The sequence below is a fragment of the Pan troglodytes genome, chromosome 9 (assembly GCF_028858775.2).
Source record: "Pan troglodytes isolate AG18354 chromosome 9, NHGRI_mPanTro3-v2.0_pri, whole genome shotgun sequence".
Taxonomy (NCBI): Eukaryota; Metazoa; Chordata; class Mammalia; order Primates; family Hominidae; genus Pan; species Pan troglodytes.
In genome coordinates, this window is record NC_072407.2 from 21,061,694 (window position 1) to 21,081,879 (window position 20,186).

Here is a 20,186-nt window from a genome sequence, read left to right on the forward strand (position 1 = left end):
CGTATGCAGCCATTAAAACTGATGAGATAAACATAAATTAAGGACATGTATATTTTTTCAAATACACAGTCAGCTCTCCAAATCCATGGGTTCCACGTCAGAGAACCCATGGATATGGAGGCCAACTGTAAGAAACTTGAGCATCCACTGATTTTGCTATCTGTGGGGGCTCCTGGAACCAATCCCCAATGGATGCCGAGAGAGAAAACTATATAGTTAAGTGAGAAAATACAAAACTATATATTATCCCATTTTTGTTAAAACACACATATGAATACATAGATACACAGAGATAGACAACAAGATGTTAACAGGGATTATCTCTGGGTGATAGGATTACAAGGGATTTTTATTTTCTTGTTGCTTGTCTGCATTGTCTAAATTTACAACAGTGAATATAAATAACTTTATAACTTTTTTAAATGCTTGAAGTAAAGCTCCAATTTTGCCATCTTTAACACTTCCAGCCACAATCATGTTATTCTCTCAGCTAGCAAAGTATTGTGTGTGGGTCTCCATTCTAGGACTCACATCATTCAGAGGCTCAGCATAGCTGCTTGTGGGCTAGCTGGCCCCCACCTCAGGAAGGGGCTGTACTCATGAATGGTCTGCATCCCTCTGGCCCCTTTTGGCTCAGCCCTTGCCAGGCATAGGTACTCATCAATGGATCTGAGGCTGCAACCATACCAGGAGCTATTTGGCCAGAGCCCCAAGGCTCAAAAAGAAAGCCCCTGGAATTTCTCAGGGTATTTGGCATTCTAGAGTGAGTGACATCTTGGTCCCCACCACCTAGGCCTTAAGAAATAAGGCCTGGGAGTAAGCTATGAACTTTGGGAACTTGGCAAAGATCAGAGGCCATGCAACGTCTCTTTGAAATTCTGATGGGGGCTCGCTAGCCCACAGAAGAAGGGAGAGTGCTCCTCTGTGGTTTGCCCTATTTAAAATGGTTTTCTTATTCAATTTCTAATAGTCTACCCTATTCCCCTCGTTTCCTCCAGCACCCCTCTTCCCTCACTCAAGGGGAGAAAACAGGCTAGAAAGGCTGGCTCAGCTATAGAGCAGAGAGAGTGTGGTACGGGGCCAGAATGCTGACAAGCACAGAGACATAGCAATGTGCTGTACAACTTGAAGGAATTTCCCCAACTTCTGTGAGGCCCTATTTAACTTCCCTCTTATGAAGGTGGTTGGACTAGCTGCTATCTAAAATCCCCAGCCCTCTAGGCAAGATCTGTCCCAGACCTTCCTCTGTAAGACCACACTTCTGCAAAGAGAAGTAATGCTTTCCCTCTATTGGCACAACCAAGCTATGGAACAAACTGTTTTCTTAGAGCGGTTCGGATGTCTTCCTGTCATTTTTTTGGTCTCATATGACATTTACTTTCAAAGCCAGACCCAAGGTGGGGGATCATGCCTGCTTAGCTCACTACCATAAGCCTAGCTCATGTGCCATGCTAGGCACTCAATAAATAATTGCTGAATGGATGCATACACGTATGCTTGCATGCCAGTCATTCAAGCTGAGCACCTGGCAGTGTGCAGTTACACTCCAGGACACAGAACACACAGCTATCTGTTTCTTCCTACCACCACACTGTCCAAGTCAAGACCTGAGATCCCCCAGTGCACCTCAGCCAGAGCATCCCCATCCCTCTCACTACTAATCTTGCAGATGGGTAAACTTTCTAGAAAAATGAGGTAACCTCCTCCTCTCTCCCTCCACCACTCTGCACTTTAAACAAACCATGGCCAGAAGAATCACCCTCAAACTGTTTCCCACCATGTCAACTCCTTGTTCAAAAGCTTACGACAGCTCCTAATTACTCAGAGAATCAGAGAGAACTCCTGGATCCAGTGCCCAAGGCCTCCTGACCACCTCCCTCCTTCCCCTTCCAAACAGGCTCCCACTTCTCAACTTCAAGAGCCCCCACTTCAGTCCAGACCTTCCACTGTTACACATTGCTCACACCTCTCCCTCCTCAATGAAACCTTCCCACCCATGTCAGTCCTGCTAACTGTGCCTTTTCAGACTTCCTCTATCTCTTGTTTTCTATGCCCCTATTTATCCCTCCCGATCCCCTGCTGTATTTCTTTAGGTAAGAATGAATGACTTCAACCAAATGATTAAATAGACAAGGACGGTGTCACCCTCTTCTCCATATCCCCTCAGTGCCCAGCACCATGCTGTTTACACAGCAGATATGAAATAAATATCTAGCTGGTTAACGCCCATCCTGCCCCAACTCAGAGCCTCTCACCCCTCTCCCATCACCCCAGTGCCAAACCTGTTCAGCAACTATGCCTAACTCCCCCGACTGTGGCCCAGTAGCTGCTCTAGGATCTTTCGTAACTAGATCAAGGCACACAGTATGGTCAAATCCTCGCTTTGTCAATTCCTAGCTGGGCAACTTAAGTAAGTTATTCAACCTCTCTGAGCCTTGGTATCCTTGTCTGTAAGATGAGGTAGAGTATTTCCCTCATCTTTGGTCTGCCGTGAGGATGAAACAAGACAACATCAGGGGCCCAGCACCCAGCAGACTTGAGGCAAGGCTTTCCCTCCCTCTTTGCCACTCCAACAAAAACCCATTGACTGAGATCTTGTGCATTAAAACCGGTTGGACAGCAGGCACACCTCCTCTCCCCTCACCTCCAGCTGGCTCCCTAAGATAGAGGAAACAAAGCCTGAATTTACTCCAGCTCCCCTCAAGCAGGGAGGTCTCTGGAAGAGGTCTTTGTTAACACAACTTTAGTTTAAAAGCCTCTTTATGGGCCAGACACAGTTTCTATTTTGTAAGAGAGGGAGAATCAGCCTACAGCTTAATATCACTTAATGCTGATAACAAGGCCTTTTGTTCACGTCCCTCAATTAAATTCTGCAGTAATTAGTGGCCACCTACTCCTATTGCTTGAAGGAAACACGGGAAACAAAAGCAAGGCATGGTCCTTGTTCACAGAGACCTGATGCAAAGAGTTACATGAGTAACAAGAGAGAGAAAGTCAATCACAGGGAAAGAGGTGTAGCAGGCCTGAGCAAACCCAACCATGATGGGCTTTAGAATCACAGAGAATAATGGCAAAGTGGTAGCAGGCTAGATGCTGCACGTGTGGTTTTCCATTCTTTCATTTGATGTACATGTGTATCTTGCTGTATTTAGAAAAACAGATCTGCAGCATCATTTAATAGTTGGATGGTACCGAAATTTCATTAACCAGTTCCTAATGGATGGCCAGTTAAGTTGTTTGCAATTTCTTAGCATTATAAGCAAGTTGCAGTGAACATCCCTGTATGTATACCTTTGCAACTTGTCTACTTACTACCCTGGAAGGACGGAGTCACCATAGCGATGGAACTGCTGGGTGTCTGTACTTTTGACTACCTCAATAAGCAATGAAATTATCCAATGTGCATATACAGAGTTTACCCTTTCCCAAAGCATATACATATAAACACACACAAGTACTCATACAAATATGCCTCCCCTTGTCTCCCACACCCACACCCTGCTGCAGTTCAGGCCTGTATCATCTCTCACTTTATGGTCACAGGGGTCCTCTAACACAGGCCTCCCTTCCCAGCCACCAGAACAAGATTTGTAAAGTTCCAACCTGATTCTTTTGTTGTTGTTGTTGTTGTTTTGTTTTTGAGACGGAGTCTTGTTGTGCTGCCCAGGCTGGAGTGCAGTGGCACGATCTTGGCTCATTGCAACCTCCGCCTCCCGGGTTCAAGCAATTCTCCTGCCTCACGAGTAGCTGGGATTACAGGCGCGCTACCACGCCTGGCTAATTTTTGTATTTTTAGTAGAGACGGGATTTCACCATGTTGGCCAGGCTGGTCTCGAACTCCTAACCTCACGACCCACCTGCCTCGGCCTCCCAGAGTGCTGGGATTACAGGCATGAGCCACCGCATCCAGCCTCCCAACCTGATTCTTTACTCGAGTGCCTCAAGTCATTCCACCTCCACCCCCACCACCTTCAGAGCAAAGCTCCAGCCCCACCTTCAGGGTAAGACAGTTATTCCCGTTTTACAGACATGGGATCTGAGGCCCACCTTGCTCAAGGTCACACAGTCAGTTAGTGACAGAACCAGGATGATGCCCTAGCTCTCCTGAATATTAAACCCAATAATAGGGGAACTGAGGTGGCATAAACCATACATCACCATAGCTCCCGGAAACTAAAATTTTCCATTCTTTTTTCCTCCAACTCTTTCTAAAGCCTTTTACCATTTTCGTTGTTTTCAATGGAGATATACTTGCAAAATACTCAAACTTTGAGAACCTGGACCTACAAAGTCAGCAAGATTAAAAAAAAAAAGACATATTTCCTCCTTCTTTCACAGAGATTGGTTTCTCTGGCTAATCTTGAGCCGCAGCAATTCTCTTTGGTCTACCAATATTTCTCCTCATTTGGCTATCTAGTGACTGTTTAACTCACAGGCAAGTCCATCATAAGCAAGCAGGTCTGTGTACACAGGCAGGGTCTCCACATCTTGTAAGGCTAACCTGTGTCTACCCCCAGCTATCCCACAAGGAGTGGCCACACTGGCAGGTACACTCAGTGGCTGAGAAGCAAGGGGTCCTGCCACAGGCAGACTAGAGGGAGGCAAAAATGGGTACGACCCACAGCAATGACCAACAGCCACAGGAAGTGCAAGGCAGAACAAAGGAACCCCTACTTAGACCTCCCTGATCCATGGAACCTCTTCAATGCTTGTTTCCTTCAAAGAAACTCAGTCCAGCATTGAGCCTATAAAGACAGACATTCCAAACAGAAAACGGGAAGAATCACAATAGCAAGAACAGCTAGCATCTGTTGAGCCCTCGCAGCATGTCAGACACTGTACTCAAGGCTTTGTGTGGATTATCTCATCAACAAGCCTATGAGACGGGCACTAGTCTGAGGTCATGTCTAGGGCCACACAGTTAGTGGTGGAGCCAGGATTCAAACCAGAGCTGGTCCCACAGAGAGAGTCTGGCAAGTGGGCTCTCCACAGGCTGCCCCATGGGGGAGAATGGTAAGGAAATCCCCAGACACTCCCCAATCCAGTCTGTTTTCCTGGATCCACAGCCGCCTCCCACAGGGCAATCCTGGCAGAAGGCAGAATGCTCAGTAAGGCATGGCGGATGAAAGCAGATGAGACATCAGAGAAGAACATGCTGTTCTTAGAGGTAGTTATGTTTTTGTTTGGTTTGGTTTGGGGGGGATAGGGGAATAAAAAACCAGCAAGATGGCCAGGTACAGTGGCTCACACCTGTAATCCCTGCACTTTGGGAGGCCAAAGTGGATGGATCACCTGAGGTCAAGAGTTGAGACCAGCCTGGCCAACATGAAGAAACCCTGTCTCTACTAAAAATACAAAAAAATTAGCAGGAGGCTGAGGCAGGAGAATCGCTTGAACCCAGGAGGCGGAGGTTGCAGTGAGCCAAGATGGCACCACTGCACTCCAGCCTGGGCAACAAGAGCAAAATTCCATCTCAAAAACAACAACAACAACAACAACAAACCAGCAAGATATGGCCCAATGATAAAGGGTCTCACATATCAGTGTCTACTTTGGAGCTAATCTAAAAGAACACCAAGTACTCGGCACATAGTAGGCCTTTGATACCTTCAATAAACACAAGTCCCTCCTCTTTATGCAGAGAGGTCAATGGGGACTCACTGAGGCTGTCTAGGACAGGGAGTGACAAAAGCAAATGTGCATTTTAGAAAGAGTGTTGCTCTGTTCCTCCTGCAGTCTCAGATGAGGTCCTTACAAGGAATGGAATATCAATGACCAGGACATAAGATTAAAATGACAAAATATAGTGATGGAGGCTCTTATCAGGTGTTTACTATATGCAGGTATGATTATCCTGAGTACTTCATATATGTTAACTTAATTTAATTCTCACAATGATTCTATGAGTAGACACTAGTATTATCCCCAATTTATAGATAAGAAAACTGAGGCACAGAGAGGTTCAGCTGGCAGTGCTACCACCAGGATTCCAACCCAGTTGGCCTGACTTCAGAGCCAGTGTTCCTGACCACCCTGGTCCACGGAAGAGAAGAGCTTCCTGGAACACCTGCTGCTCTTCACCCCTCAGTGATGCTCCAGAACAGGCTACAGGATATCTCCCAGCCCCTCCAGCCCCCTACCCTCTCCCTTTCTCTCACTATTGCCAGTCAGCCCAATGCAAACCATGCCCTGGCTAGAAACACCATTTTCCCCCAAGAGGCTGCTAATAGTAGACGGGGTTGGGGGGCGGGGCGGGGAAGGAGCTGCAATAACTTGGCTCTTGAGTTGCAAAGAGAAAAATTAAGGAATGAGGAGGAGTGGGCCACCAGATCCCCACAGATTCCAGGGTGGAGAATGTCCAATTAAAATGCATTCTGCCAGAGCCCAGCAGCAGCATTTCAACAGAGCCACCATTGTCTCCGTCTGAACTGCTGCTGCCCACAGCCCAGCAAGTGGCAACCAAACAGGCTGTCGTCATGGAGCCGGAATGCAGGGTCCTGGCCCTCCCCGAAGGCACCAGAAACACTGCTCTGTTTACCCACGTTGCCCTTATTTAAAAACAAAACAAAAAACCCCACTCCACCCTCGGCCCTTCGGCATGCAAGACACCAGGAAGGACAGACGGTGGTGAGAGGACACTCCATATGCCAGCAGCGTGAGGCAGGTCTGCCAGAAGGTTCCCAGTGATCTGGCCAGGCTGGGGGGAACAAGTCTCCCCCAGGAAGCTGGGAAAGTACTTTGGAAATATATAAAAATCAGATACAAATAGATATCTGAATGGGGCATAAACAAACTGTTAATGCCCTGAAAGGGCCCCAAGCCCCTTTACAAAAGCTTTATGCCCAAAGAATTTGGCCAAGGGCAAATGCAGACTCCCTGCATAAATCAGAAACCTTGCAGGGCAGAGACAGGCCTGTGTGTCCAGCCACCTCTGGGACACAGGCAAGCTTGAGGCCAGCCAGTTGCCCCTGGCTACAGTACCTGGCCCCCACCCCAACCCAGGAAAGGGGTACAGGGGCTGAAAGCCTGGCTTATCCAGTGCTGAGCCCAGAAACAGAATGTCCAGGGTGACTAGCACATTCAAAGTGCTTACTGTCCCTGTCCGGCTCTACAGAGATCTCAAGGACAGGTTTAATCAGGAACCCTAGACGAAAGCAGGAAGCAGAGTCAGTGGTGCTCAGAAAGCCATTCATCAGCTCTAGGCCAACGTGAAACCCGTGGTACCGGAGCCCCAAACAAACCAGTTCTAAAACCCATCCTCCTGTGCAGCTCTCTGACCTCTGCCACCTGTGTCCACGACCTGACCCAGGCACAGGTGGCCCTCCATGCTTTAGCTTGGGTCTACCTCTCTTACCTCTCAGACTTCACCTCCCTCACTATCCCCTACACACACACACACACACACACATACACACACACGGAGAAAGAGAGACAGAGAGAGAGAGGGAGAGAGAGAGAGAGAGAAACTCCCAACTACTCCAGAGATACCGAACTATCTAGGATTCCTGGACTCCACACACTATTTCGAGACACTGCCTTACCTTCTGACTCAAAGGCCTTTCTTCCCTTCCTGACCTGGCTCACCCCTCACCCTTCAGGAGCCCACTCAAGCATCATGTGCTCTATTAAGCTTTCCTGGGCCTCCTACCGGATGATCAGGCTGAGTAACAGAGCAAGAACTGAACAGAGCCTCTTGGGACACCAGTAAGCCTTTCCTTCATGGAGGTAGCATAGGGGATGGGAAGGTTGGAGAGGACTATAACTGACTCACTCTTATTTCAGAACCAAAAGCAATGGGGGAAGTCAGAGCAGAGAAGATTTCAGCTCAACCTGAAATGGAACTTCCTATCAATGAGAATGTGACAATTACAGGAGGGGCTTCCTTGTGAGGTAGTGAACTCTCCCTGTTATACAAAGTCATTGAGCAGAAGCAGTTTGGTCAGCACTGCTGCCGAAGGAGTCTCTCTATCAGGTGAATAGGCAAACCACATCAGACCACGTGAGAGGCTTGAAACCTTTCCATAAAGGCCTGAGATTCCAGGGATGGAGGTAGTGAGGAGGGATGCCCATCGTGAAGTCTGGGAGGAGGAGGGCAGCTCTGGGGTACAGCTGTAGCCCCTTCTGGGAACCCTAACAACCAGATAGGAAAAGCAGAATTCATGGGGCTGCTGATGTGGCATTTCTCGTTTACTGGCAGCTTCTGGCCTGCAGGTTGAGCTCCCCAGTCTAGATTTGTGGAGGCCAAGATTCTTCTGTCTCCACTGCCGCACCACCACCATGCCTCACCATGACTACTGAACAGAAGATCCAGGCAGGAACAGCCAAAGAATCAGTCACCTTCTCCCTGCTCATTCCCAAGTCCAATACTCATCACTGTCCTCCTCAGGGAGAAGGCGCCCTGGATGCCGTAGCTCCCAAAAGGGCAGAAGATAGGTGGAATGAGGGCCCAGGCCAAGACTAGCAGGCACCCAGGTCCATCTTTAATAATATTACCCCAGCTTGGGCAACATGGCAAGACCCGGTCTCTACAAAAAAAAATTAACAATTAGCCAGGCATGGTGGCATACACCTGTGGCCCCAGCTACTCAGGAGGCTTAGGTGAGAGGGTCACTTGAGCCCAGGAGGTCGAGGCTGCAGTGAGCCATGATCACACCACTGTACTCCAGCCTGGGCAACAGAGTGAGACCCTATCTCAAAAAATAATAAAAAATAAAAAGAATTTTAAAATAATAATATTATCATGAAGAACAAAACTACCATTTAATGAGGGCTTATTTCATACCAGGTACTGTGTTAAACATGCTACCTACATTATCTTTAATCAGTCTATTCTATGTACAACAACCATAATTTAACAGAGGAATGGCATGATCTGACTTTTCTTTAGAATAAGGATATTTTAGAATATTATCCTAAATAATTAAAATATTTAGAATAAGTACTTAGAATAATTAGAATATTTAGAATAGATATTTAGAATAATTAGAATATTTAGAATAAATATTTAGAATAATTATCCTTATTCTAAAGCAAAAGTCAGATCATGCCACTCCTCTGTTCAAAGCCTTCCATTGTTCAAAGCCGTCCAGTGAATTCTCTGCTGACTCAGGGTGAAAGCTCAAGTCAAGGGCCTGCACTTCTCCAGTCTCAACTCCTACTCCCTGAGCTCCATCCACTCTGGCCTCCTTGCTGTTTCCTCGTCATGGCATGTCCTGCCCCTACATGGCTTGATCAGATCTCTACCCAAATGTCATCTCCACAAACAGGCCTCTTCTGACCATTCCACTCTCACACCCAGGCCTCCTGTCCCCTTTTCCTGCTCATTTTTCTCCATAGCACTTACCATCCTCTGATACTATATATTTTAACCATTTCGTTTGCTCTCTTTCTCTCCTGCTAATATGTAAGCTCCATGAGGGCAGAGACCTTTATTGATTTTGTTCACTATCCCATCCCAGCATTTAGAACAATGCCTGGCTCCAAGTAGGCACTCAATAAATATTCATTTAATAAAGGAATGAATGACCCTACCAGGTAGGTGTTCTTACTAGCTACTGACTATAGATGTGGAAACTGAAGCTCAGAAAAGTTGACTCACTTGTCCAAGGTCACACAGCTGGCAAGCAACAGAAGTGGGATTAAAATTGAGGCCTGACAGCCCCCTTAACTCTGTGATGGCATCTTCTTTCGTCAAAAGGGAGGATCCGGATATCCTATACCATAAGTGTCTTGGGTGCCAGCGGGCTGGGCACCTCCTCACCCTGTCTGCATGTTCTTCTTCCTCAAGGAAGGAAGCCTTCAGAAGCCCTTGAGGCAGATGCCTCTGCCTCATTCATCTAAGAATGCCCAGCACCTGGCCCAGGGTTGGCATGCAGGTGCCCACTACACGTTTATGAATAAACCAACCCACTCCTAGGCACCTAGTTGTGTCCTTACATTTTGATTTCTTTACACATTGCTTTGTGAATTGCTGTTCATTTAACTGAATGTGAGGACAGGCAGAAATTCCAAGTACACTTGCTTCTCAACCTTTTGGCTAATGTCAAGTATAGAAATTCCAGATACACAAAACTGAACTAGAATGGACCCTGCCTTGAAGAAATTTACAACAATGTGAGAGAGATGTAGACACAAAAAGGTGTAACATGAAGCAGGACAGTCACGTGAGCAGCTAATGCAGTGCCAAGAGTGCAAGGGGCAAGAGAGCTCTTGGGGTGGGGGTGGGGACAGCCACACACAACAGCTAGACAGCTAAAGAGGGGCAGGGAAGGCGGAACCGCTTATCCATCCATTCATTCCGCATTAACATTTTAAGTTTTCTTGCTTGAAGAAACACTGTGCTTGTTACTTGATACTGTGCTGAGTGCTGGGGACAGATATGTGAATCAATCAAACATAAAGATAATTCACAGGCTAATGAGGGAGAGACAGAGAGACATTACACAGACTAAGGTGATATGTGGCAAGAGAGGATGCTAGCATGCAAGCTCCATGCCCACAGGCACCCTCCTTTTGTTCACTACTGTACTCCTCAGTACAACACTGTCAGGCTCAGAAAAGCTTCTCAGTACATAACAAATGAATGAAAGCACTGCTAACTAAATGAATGAAAGCACAAATGGAGGGATATCACAAACCCTTGATGGCGGGTGGCCACAGATGGCTCCCCAGGTAATGCCTGAGTCTTAAAGGATGCATAGGAATTACCTGGATGGAAGGGGGCATTCCTGCAAAAGCAAAGACAAAGAAGCAAGAGAGTGCTACAGCTTATGATGTTGTGGAGTGTGTTCAGGCCAGAGGGGAATCGTGTGCTTTAACAGGACACAGACACAGGAAGAGAAGCCCAAGTCAGGACACCTCTGAAGGCCCTCATCAGGAAGCATATCAGGATGAGGTATTTGGGCCCCTGTAGGGAGAACAGGATGGAGGCAGGAAAACCAGTCAGAACCATCTGCACCACTGCAGATATGAGTTGGTGACAGTGGGGTCTTTAGGAGGCACCAGAGAAAGGACTAATCACAAGAATCTGTTACAAATCACAGGTGCAAGACCCCATGGAGACGGGAGGCATCAAATGAGCCCAAACACATTTTGAGTACATAAGAAAAGTGCAGCCCCACCAGAGCCCTCCTGGGAATGCTGCAAAGCTGCTGGGGAGATGCCAGCAGAACCATGTCACACCTTGCGCACAGTCACCAAAGTGGGGACCCTACTGACTGGCTGGAGGCAAGGAGGAAGTCAGGGGAGAGAAACCATAAAAATTGCTCACTATTTATTTCACTTTCACTTTGAGCACACATGTGGGGAGAAGACGCCCTGGCCCAGGAGTAGAGAAACCTGGCTGGAGTCCCAGCTGTCACCAACAACCTGAGTAACCTTGGGCAGGTGACTTCACTGCTGGGGCTCAGCTTCCCCATCTATAAACCAGAGCTTCCACCATGAGCCCCACCTCTACCAACATCCTGGAAAGGCCCCAATCAGATAAGTATCAGCTCTGCATAGCTTTATGTGGCACCTACTATATGATCTTCCTTGTACCAGGAAGGGAGGCAGGAAGGGGGCAGGCCGAGCCCCTGCCCAGAGAAGGTTTTAACAAGGTGGTCCAAGCAGGTACTGCAGAACACCGGCAAGGGCATTTCCGGGCACATTCTCCAGCCAGTCTTACTGCCCAGCCCAACCCAGCCCAGGGAAGGCGGAGAGGAAGCAGTGAGCTGTTTTACAATCCATCAAATTAATTGCCCCAAATGGGAAATTTGCAGGCCTCCTACAGCCTCATGTGTATTCCATAATCTCCCTTGGCCCTAATCTCCTGAGAAAGAATGTGTGGGCTGTAATCTTTTCAGCCCACTGTTCACAGGGGCAATGCCTTGGAAAAACCTCAGTCCCCACCAGTGATCACTCCCAACCAAAAGGCTCCCCAACCTCCCATCCCCCCCACCCCCCACTGACCTGGTGGCCAGCCAAGGCCTGGCTCCGCCCCCCAGAAGCCAGCTAGGCCAACCTTGGCCTTGACTTTGACCTCGGAAAGGAGACCTGCCCAACCAGCTCCTTTGGTAAATACAACTTTTGCTCCCTCCTTTGCCTCCTTAAGATAGAACAGCCCGGCAGGCAGCAGAACCAGGAGAAATGGCTTCCGAGTAGAGACGCACCCCTGAGGCGTGGTGAAAACAGCCCCAGGTGAGGTGCTGGGCATTGGTTCTAACCTTTGCTTACCCTATCCCTGCTAGGAAACCCGCTTCCCATCTCTGGACCTCATCTTCATTTGAGAAATGAAGGGAATGTAAAACAGCCTCCCAGGAACTCCTTACCCCACCCCTTTAAACAAGTTGCTTCTTTGCTTCTGCTGTAACCTTTGCCTGCTCCTTTTCCTGCATAATGAAGCCTCTGTCTAGGCCCAACTCAAATGTCACTTTCCCCACGAAGGCTTCCTGGATCCCTCCCTTCTCAACACCTGTCCCAAACTCTTTCTGCCTCCTACACTCAACTAGCCTTGAGGGCAGAGGATTCTTTTACTCATTGCTAGTGTCAGGAAACTCATTTGATAACATATTTCAGAGAGCTCTGGACAAACCTAGGGCCAAAACCTATTTCATTCTCTAAAATACCTGGCATGGAACAGATCCTGGGTCACCACTGGGTGAAGTTTTCTCAGACAGTGTGTGGAAGGCCAGGCTCCCTGAAGTTGACTGCGCCTGTTAATAACCAGTGTCTGTACCCTCTCTCCTTAACAAAGTGCTTTCCTACTCACTACCTCACCTGCAGGGGAAGGACTGATGTGATCCCCTTTCATAGAGAAGGCAAATGTCTTGCCCCAGGTCAGGCAGCTGTAAGGGGCTAAGCCAGGATCCAAACCCAGGTCTCCTAATTCTGGTTCTAACTTTGTGTTCCTCCCACCGTACCTGAGGGAACATGCAAAGCTGAGCCTGTTGAGAAGATCTGGGCTTGGAGAGAGATGCAATCTAAACCTCTCCTTAGGGCTGCCCTGGGAGCCACATCCAGAGCAGCCAAGGGACAGTCAGGAACTCTGGGCAGAGGAATGGCAGAAGGCATTTACTCCATACTCTCCACTGCCTTCCTGCCTTCTTTCCTTCTTTCCTTCCTTCTTTCTTCCTTTCTTCCTTTCTTTGAGACAGAGTTTCACTCTTGTTGCCCAGGCTGGAGTGCAATGGTGTGATCTCAGCTCACTCCAACCTCTGCCTCCCGGGTTCAAGCGATTCTCCTGCCTCAGCCTCTCAAGTAGCTGGAATTACAGGCGCCCACCACCATGCCCAGCTAATTTTTTGTATTTTTAGTAGAGACAAGGTTTCACCATGTTGGCCAGGCTGGTCTCGAACTCCTGACCTCAGGTCATCCACCCACCTCAGCCTCCCAAGGTGCTGGGATTATGGGCATGAGCCACCGCACCCAGCCCATCCCATGCTTGATTACCTCTGATGATAGTGAACTCAGTACATCCCAAATATTTCAGAAGGTATCGTTGTAAACCGGGGGCCAAAACCTTTCTCCCTGCAGCTTTCACAGAGGATGAGACTCTTCTATGTGGCAGCCCTTCAGATATCTGCAGCCAGCCCTCATGTCCCTGTGGGTCTCCTCTTTTCCATGTAAAATACCCCCAGTTCATTCAGCTGTTGCTTGGGAGACAAGGTTTCCAGTGCCCATCACAGTCAACCCTTCAGAAGGACCCCAAATAGCCACATCTTCCTCAAAGGGGTGACCCATGAATGCGCCCCAGTGCTCCATCTGTGATCTCCCCAGAGCAGAGCAGCACCATCACCTCCTGTGTTCTGGGGATGAAACTTCCATTAATGCAGCTTAAAACCAAAACCAAAACCCCTTTGTCCCAGAGCTAATTTCTCAGAGGGCCCTGGCCATGTGGGAGCAAGGACAAAACTCATTCTCTTTACCTTGTTAGAGTGGGAAGAGCAGGAACTCTGGAATCAGACCTGGACTAGAATCCTGGTCCTGTCACTTATTTACTGAGAGACCATAGACAAATTACTCACTCTTTCCAAGTTTCAATTTCCTCAGCTACGAAATGAGCTACAAAACGGAGAAAATTTTTACCTCACTAGATAGATTTGAGGAATAAATGAGCTAAGGTATATAACTACTTAACACAGACCAAGAACTTCCCCAAAGTCAAAGCTGGTAAGTGGCTGGGTTAGGATGACATTCAAACTCAAGCCTGCCACCCTAAAGCTTTGTGACCGTAAGTTCCACACCACAGCTCTACTGCTTTCATGTCACACAGTCCCCACTACGCTGCATGTCATCTTTGGTTTATCCATCTCCCCACACTGGACTGTGAATTCCCTGAAGATGTCCTTGTTTTTGTGGCCCCAGAATCTGGCATGGTGCCACCTGGCACAGAGTAGGAGCTAATAAAGGCTGATGAACAAGTGATTATATGAACAAGTCAATTACACTGGCTACAAGAAGACAGGTGCCTCTTTTGCCCCCCCAGTGCCCACATAAGCTTTGTGGCTGTGTACTACACACAGCTCTAATCCCACTACATGGGCTGAGTAGCAAGAAGCATTTATTTCATAAGGGCTTGAAGGGCCGAAGCATGCCAGCACCATCCCCCAAACCTGGACATAGCAATGTTCTGTCTTCCCCATCCACAAAACCTCCAACACTAGAGAGGTTTACTCTCCACTGCTCCTAGAGACTAGAGTGAGCTGTATGTACTCAGATAAGCATTGGCTGGGTTGGTCCCTGGTGACACCAAGAAGGCACAGGTCCTGTGTGGAGGAGAGTTGATGCCAGGGTTTCTCCAGAGTTCCTCAGCTCTCTGGGGCTTCATTTAAAACATTCTCTCAAAAAAATAAAAATAAAAATAAATAAATAAATAAAACATCCTCTCTTGCAGTGAGCTGAGATCACGCCACTGCATTCCAGCCTGGGAAACAGAGCAAGACCCCGTCTCAAAAAAAAAAAAAAAAAAAAAAAACTTCTCCCTGTTCCCAGGTAATCAGTAACAGGAAAAAGGAAGACACACCTGTTCATACTCAATGGGCCATCTCAAAACCATCCGGGCTCCACCTTATACAGCACTCGTACCTCACCATCTGTGCTACACTTGAGGCTGCACTGTTTCAGTGACAGGAATCCCACCAGTCCTTCATGGCCTGCTTATCAGTCCTTCCTTAGAGCCTTTCTCAGTTACTCCTAAGGCTGTGGGGTCCATAAAAGCCTTGTTCCCATCAATTCAGAGCCTTAATTTCCCCATCCCATGAAATGGGCACACCATTATCAACCTCAAGGTTGTAACACTTTAAATTTCAAAGCAGAGCTGAGGGGATTTTAAAAGTTCCCTGGAAATGTGCCTGATGACAGGTAGTCCTGGGCATTACCAAATACTCGTACTACCTAAGCACTGTGGCTGTGTACTACACACAGGAAGGATTCACTCAACATCAGTTTCTCTCCTTCTGGTCTATCACATCCCAGAGCATTGAGTGAATCCTATTGTTCTGGGCACAGCTTAGCTGCAACTCTATAGGGAGACCCTCAAGGGCATGGATGACATCTCCTCTGGCCACTGCCAGTATCTGTATGGCTCTGAGAACTCAATGGGCATTTGAATATCCCCAGTGTTTAGCTGGTAAGCCAACCCATTTTAATTCACTGTTGTCATTGTGGGCAGATGAGACAGAAAATGTCTGTTTTCAGATAATTCCCCAGAAGGGGTGACTGGAAGCTAGCGCAGAGACAAACAAGGATGCCGGTGGTTCCCAAACTGGAGAGGAATCTTTGGGGAGCCCTCAGCCGGAGTACCCAAGGCCCAGCCCTCTGCCCCCGAGACTCCCAGGCTCCCTCAGATGCAGGGAGGGACCTCTCAGCAGCTGATTGGCTTCTCAGGCAGAGTCCCAAAGAGGGAAAATCATAGAGCTCAACTAACCATTTAATAAATTAATTCAATAATTATTTTTTAGGACCTACTTATTCCAACCACTATTCTAGGCACTAGAAGTACAGCCTTGAACAAGATAGGCTCGGTTCCTTGTCTTCATGGAGATGCATTCTAGCAGGGAGATGAAAACAAATTGAAATATAACATGTCTGAGTCAGGCTGAGAACTCTAAAGAAAAAGAAAGCAGCACCGAGATAATAGAGTGTGCTGGAGAAGAAGAGTCAAGAAAGGTCACCCTGAGAAGATGACATCTCAGCAGAGACCTGGAGAAAGTGAGGGAAGATCTGGAGGAAAACAGTCCAGACAGAGGGGACAGCAGTGCAAAGGCCCTAGGCTGGCTGCGCTTCACGTGTTTGAAAAACAGCAGCAGGGATGGGAGGAAATGAGGCCAGAGAGGTAATGGGGTTGGAGAGGAGACAAGATGACGTGGGCCTCATGGGCCACGAAGGATTCTGGAGTCCACTTTGTATGTGAGATAGGAGCCCACAGATGGTTCGAGCTGAGGGGTGCCATGACCCAACTTCCACCATTAAACAGTCCCTCCAGCTGCTATACTAGCAGACGGGGAGATAAGCACAAAGACCAATTAGGAGGGAACTGCAGTTGTCCAGGCGGCAGATGACAGTGGCGTGGACTAGGGTGGTAGCAGTGGAGGGCATGAGAATGGTCTGATTCTGGATAAATTTCAAAGCAGGGCTGACAGGATTTTAAAAGCTCCCCGGGAATGTGCCTGATGCCAGGTAGTCCTGGGCCTTACCAGATGCCGGTACTGGGTAGGCCAAAGGACAAACTGAATTTGGTCCAGGGACCCCCCCCCAGCCTGGGCATGCAGGTCTGGGAGCTGCGTCTCTGCAGAGCTCCAGGCTGAAATCTATGTGACTCTGTGTGGGAAGGGAGTGGGGGAAGCTCTCAGATCTGACTGGAAAGGGGATTCTCTCAGCAAGACTCACCACCCTGTGCCCCACTCCCCTCGCCACTGAAGAGCTGGGTGGCTCATGGGCAAATTGCTCCCGGCTTTCAAGGGTGGAAGGAGGAACTCCTTCATAAGGAAGCCCGGTGAGGCAACTTGGTGATATGGGTTCAAGCCCCGGCTCTACTACCTCCTGTCTGTGGTCTCTGGGTCTGGGTCTCAGTCCTACATGGGTAAACAAGAATCATAATATGCCACCTGCAGGATGCTTATGAGGTTTTAAATGAATCAATATGGGCTGGGTGCAGTGGCTCACGCCTGTTATTCCCAGCACCTTGGGAGGCCGAGGCAGGCGGATCACTTGAGGTCAGCAGTTCGTGACCAACCTGGCCAATGTGGTGAAACCTTGTCTCTACTAAAAATACAAAAATTAGCCAGGTGTCGTGGCACATACCTGTAGTCCCAGCTACATGGGAGGCAGAGGCAGGAGAATCACTTGAACCCAGGAGGCGGAGGTTGTGGTGAGTTGAGATCTCGCCACTGCACTCCAGCCTGGGCAACAGAGCAAGACTCTATCTCAAAAAAAAAAAAAAAAAAAGAATTAACCTGGCCAACAGAATCAGAATACACCAACCATTCCTAGTTACAGCCTCCCTGGGCCTCTGTGTCCTCATCTACAAAATGCGAAGAATAACACCTTTTAGGGCTACCATGAGGATTAAAGCAAATAATGTATAAAAAGTGTTGGTCACAGAAAAGTGCCTCACTGGTTGTGAAATTCCCTCCAGGCCCTTAAGTGATATTTGACGTGCTCTGATTGAATCCTCTTCCATACCAGCACCTCACCCTGCCAACTCTGCCACCTTTCCCTCTGCCCAGCCTGGGAGATAGCCAAGGTGTCAGGGAGACCCTCAGCTCTCTCTCCTCCCTCTGCCACATTCCCATCAGGCTCAGTACCAAGAAACCCTTTCTATGCAAGCCCCTGCAGGTACATGATCAGTCATAGAAATCAATTCCAAAGGCCTCAGAGAAATCAGGAGATACCAAAGGAAAATAAGGCAGTAGGCCGAAGAGAAAAGTGAATGCCTTCTTCACTTTTCCTCTTTCCTACTATCTCTGGATGGACTTAAGGAAGGGGCTGGGTGGGGGCGGGCAGAGTGGGGGGCAGGCAGGAAACAATTCCTGCAGGTTCAGCAAAAGTCCCTGGCAGTTTTAAACATGTCCTCTGGCTCTACTCAACCAGAAACAACTAGCACCCATGGGTCATTCACAGAGATCCCAGCTCTCTCAGTTCCTGTGGCTCTCCTTGCTGGCAGAGTCATTGTGAAGAGCCACTGAGCACACAGTAGGCACTAGATAAATGGTGGTTACATGAGTATAGAAATGAGCCAGGGATACTGTTTCCTTTCTTGTCTCTGGGCAACCTCCTGACACTAGATTGCAGACCATAAAAACTGCCCCAGCTGCAATGGTCTCAAATGGTTCCACTTGACATGCTTGCAAACATCAACACTCTGTCATACCCACAACCTCAGTTAAAGTTTAAAAGCCCTGCACAAGGACCTTTGGCAAGCCCTGTATATAAATGATCAGCCACAGAAATAAATCCCAAAGCCCTCAGAGAAATCAGGAGAGACCAAAGGAAAATAAGGCAATAGGCCGAAGAGAAAAGTGAAAGCCATCTCCATTTTCCCTCTTGCCTACTGTGTCTGGGTAGATGTAAGGAAGGGGGAGGAAACAAGGAGGTGCAAGGTGTTAGTATCAGATAATTATCTATGGCAGATAATTAAGTCCATGAGTAATTATGGTAAACTGTGGGGAACACAAGCTTAAGTATAAAGTAGATGTTTCCTCAAAGTCCTCTTCAACTGGGGACGATACACACATCAGTTTTATCAGCTTGAATTCACGGTCTTTCCCTATGGCCCCTACACCTGCCCCTGGAAGCACCAAGCACACAGACCTGGAAGCCAGTCCTTCTCTGTCAGTAGGGTCAAGGCCACCAGGTGACAGGACTTCTGTGCACTGCGCAAAGCTGCGAGGAGGGCCAAGGTGTGGCAAGCAAGGTGGCCCTCAGCAGATGCCCCTTAGGAAGCCCTGGTGTCTGAGTGGAAGTGAGGGCTACCTGGAGTTGCAGTTCCAGGGGTCAGTTTTTAACTAGGTCCCCCAGGGACACTAATCACCCACTCTGTTCATCCCTTCTATTTTACAGCAGGAGTGCTGCCAGGCAGCAGTGGGGGCCACCTGCTTTCTCCTTGTTTGGAGGCCAACCCTCACCTGCTGCAGGGGAACTCTCACTGGCGCCAACCTATGTCCAGCCCCAACCCTGTGGACATAGGTGGGGGCTGGAGTCTGAGTGAACACCAACCAGCATATTCCACCTTCCTCCCGTACAGCCTCAGAGGGCCTGGTCACAGCCCTGCTGGGACCCCTCCCTGGATCCTCTGAGAGGCCCGTTCCGCAGGATCCTCTCTTCCAGTGTCCTAGAACACGACAGGCTCTCCTGGTTCTGCCTGTGCTATCCCTCTCCCAAAAACATCCAGACTCCCTTCTGTCACCCAACAAATCCCTGCTTGTTTCTCAAGATCCAGCTCGGGCTCTCCAACCCCAAGCCTCCCCTGGCTAGCCCTCCTCTGTGCCCCACCAGGCCCCATGCTTCCCTTCTCAAAGCATTTGCACAGTATCCTCTGGTTGTTGACATGGCTGTGTCCCCACCAGAGCACAAGCTCCTGGGCTCCTTGAGGACACCAGTGTTGCTTTGATTCATTAACTGAGTGCCTACTATGTACAAGATGTATTCTACAGCAGTGAACACAACAGACAAAATGCCTGTCATGGAGCTAATATTCCAGTGACAATAAATATCCTACACACAGTAGTACTTTCTATATTCAAGACTATTCTGAGTACTTCCTATTAACTCATTTAATCCCTGCCACAATTATTACCATCCCCATTTTTCAGATGAGGAAACTGAGGTTCCAGAGTACACAACCTGCTCAGGATCACACCACAAGCTATTCAGTGGCAGGGCTGGGATTCAAGCCGAGGCAACCACATAGCAGACCATGCTCCTGAGCACTGGGCCACTCTGGCTTTCAATGCTCTTTTCTCTACTCTGCTTCACTCATGTTGGTATCTACTGTGCCCAGGCCAGTGCTTGGCACACATCCAGTGCTCAGTGAATGTCTGCTAAATGAAGGGACCCCTGAACAATGAGTGCAGGTCCCCTGCCTACAACACCCACACTGTCTCTCATCCCTGCCCAATCCCAGTTCACAAGACCCCTGCACACACACCAAGTCTTCTGAGACTCATCCAGCCCCTGAACTGCTCCCTCCTGAGTGTTACTCTCCATGC

The 20,186-nt window shown here is 48.4% G+C and overlaps 1 protein-coding gene across 22 annotated transcripts in view; it reads right to left on the reverse strand.

Annotated features, from left to right (window-relative positions):
- The window catches only part of PLEKHA7 (pleckstrin homology domain containing A7), a 245,255-nt gene that overhangs the window by 193,722 nt on the left and 31,347 nt on the right, over nt 1-20,186 (reverse strand). The gene's annotated exons all lie outside the window — the stretch shown is intronic.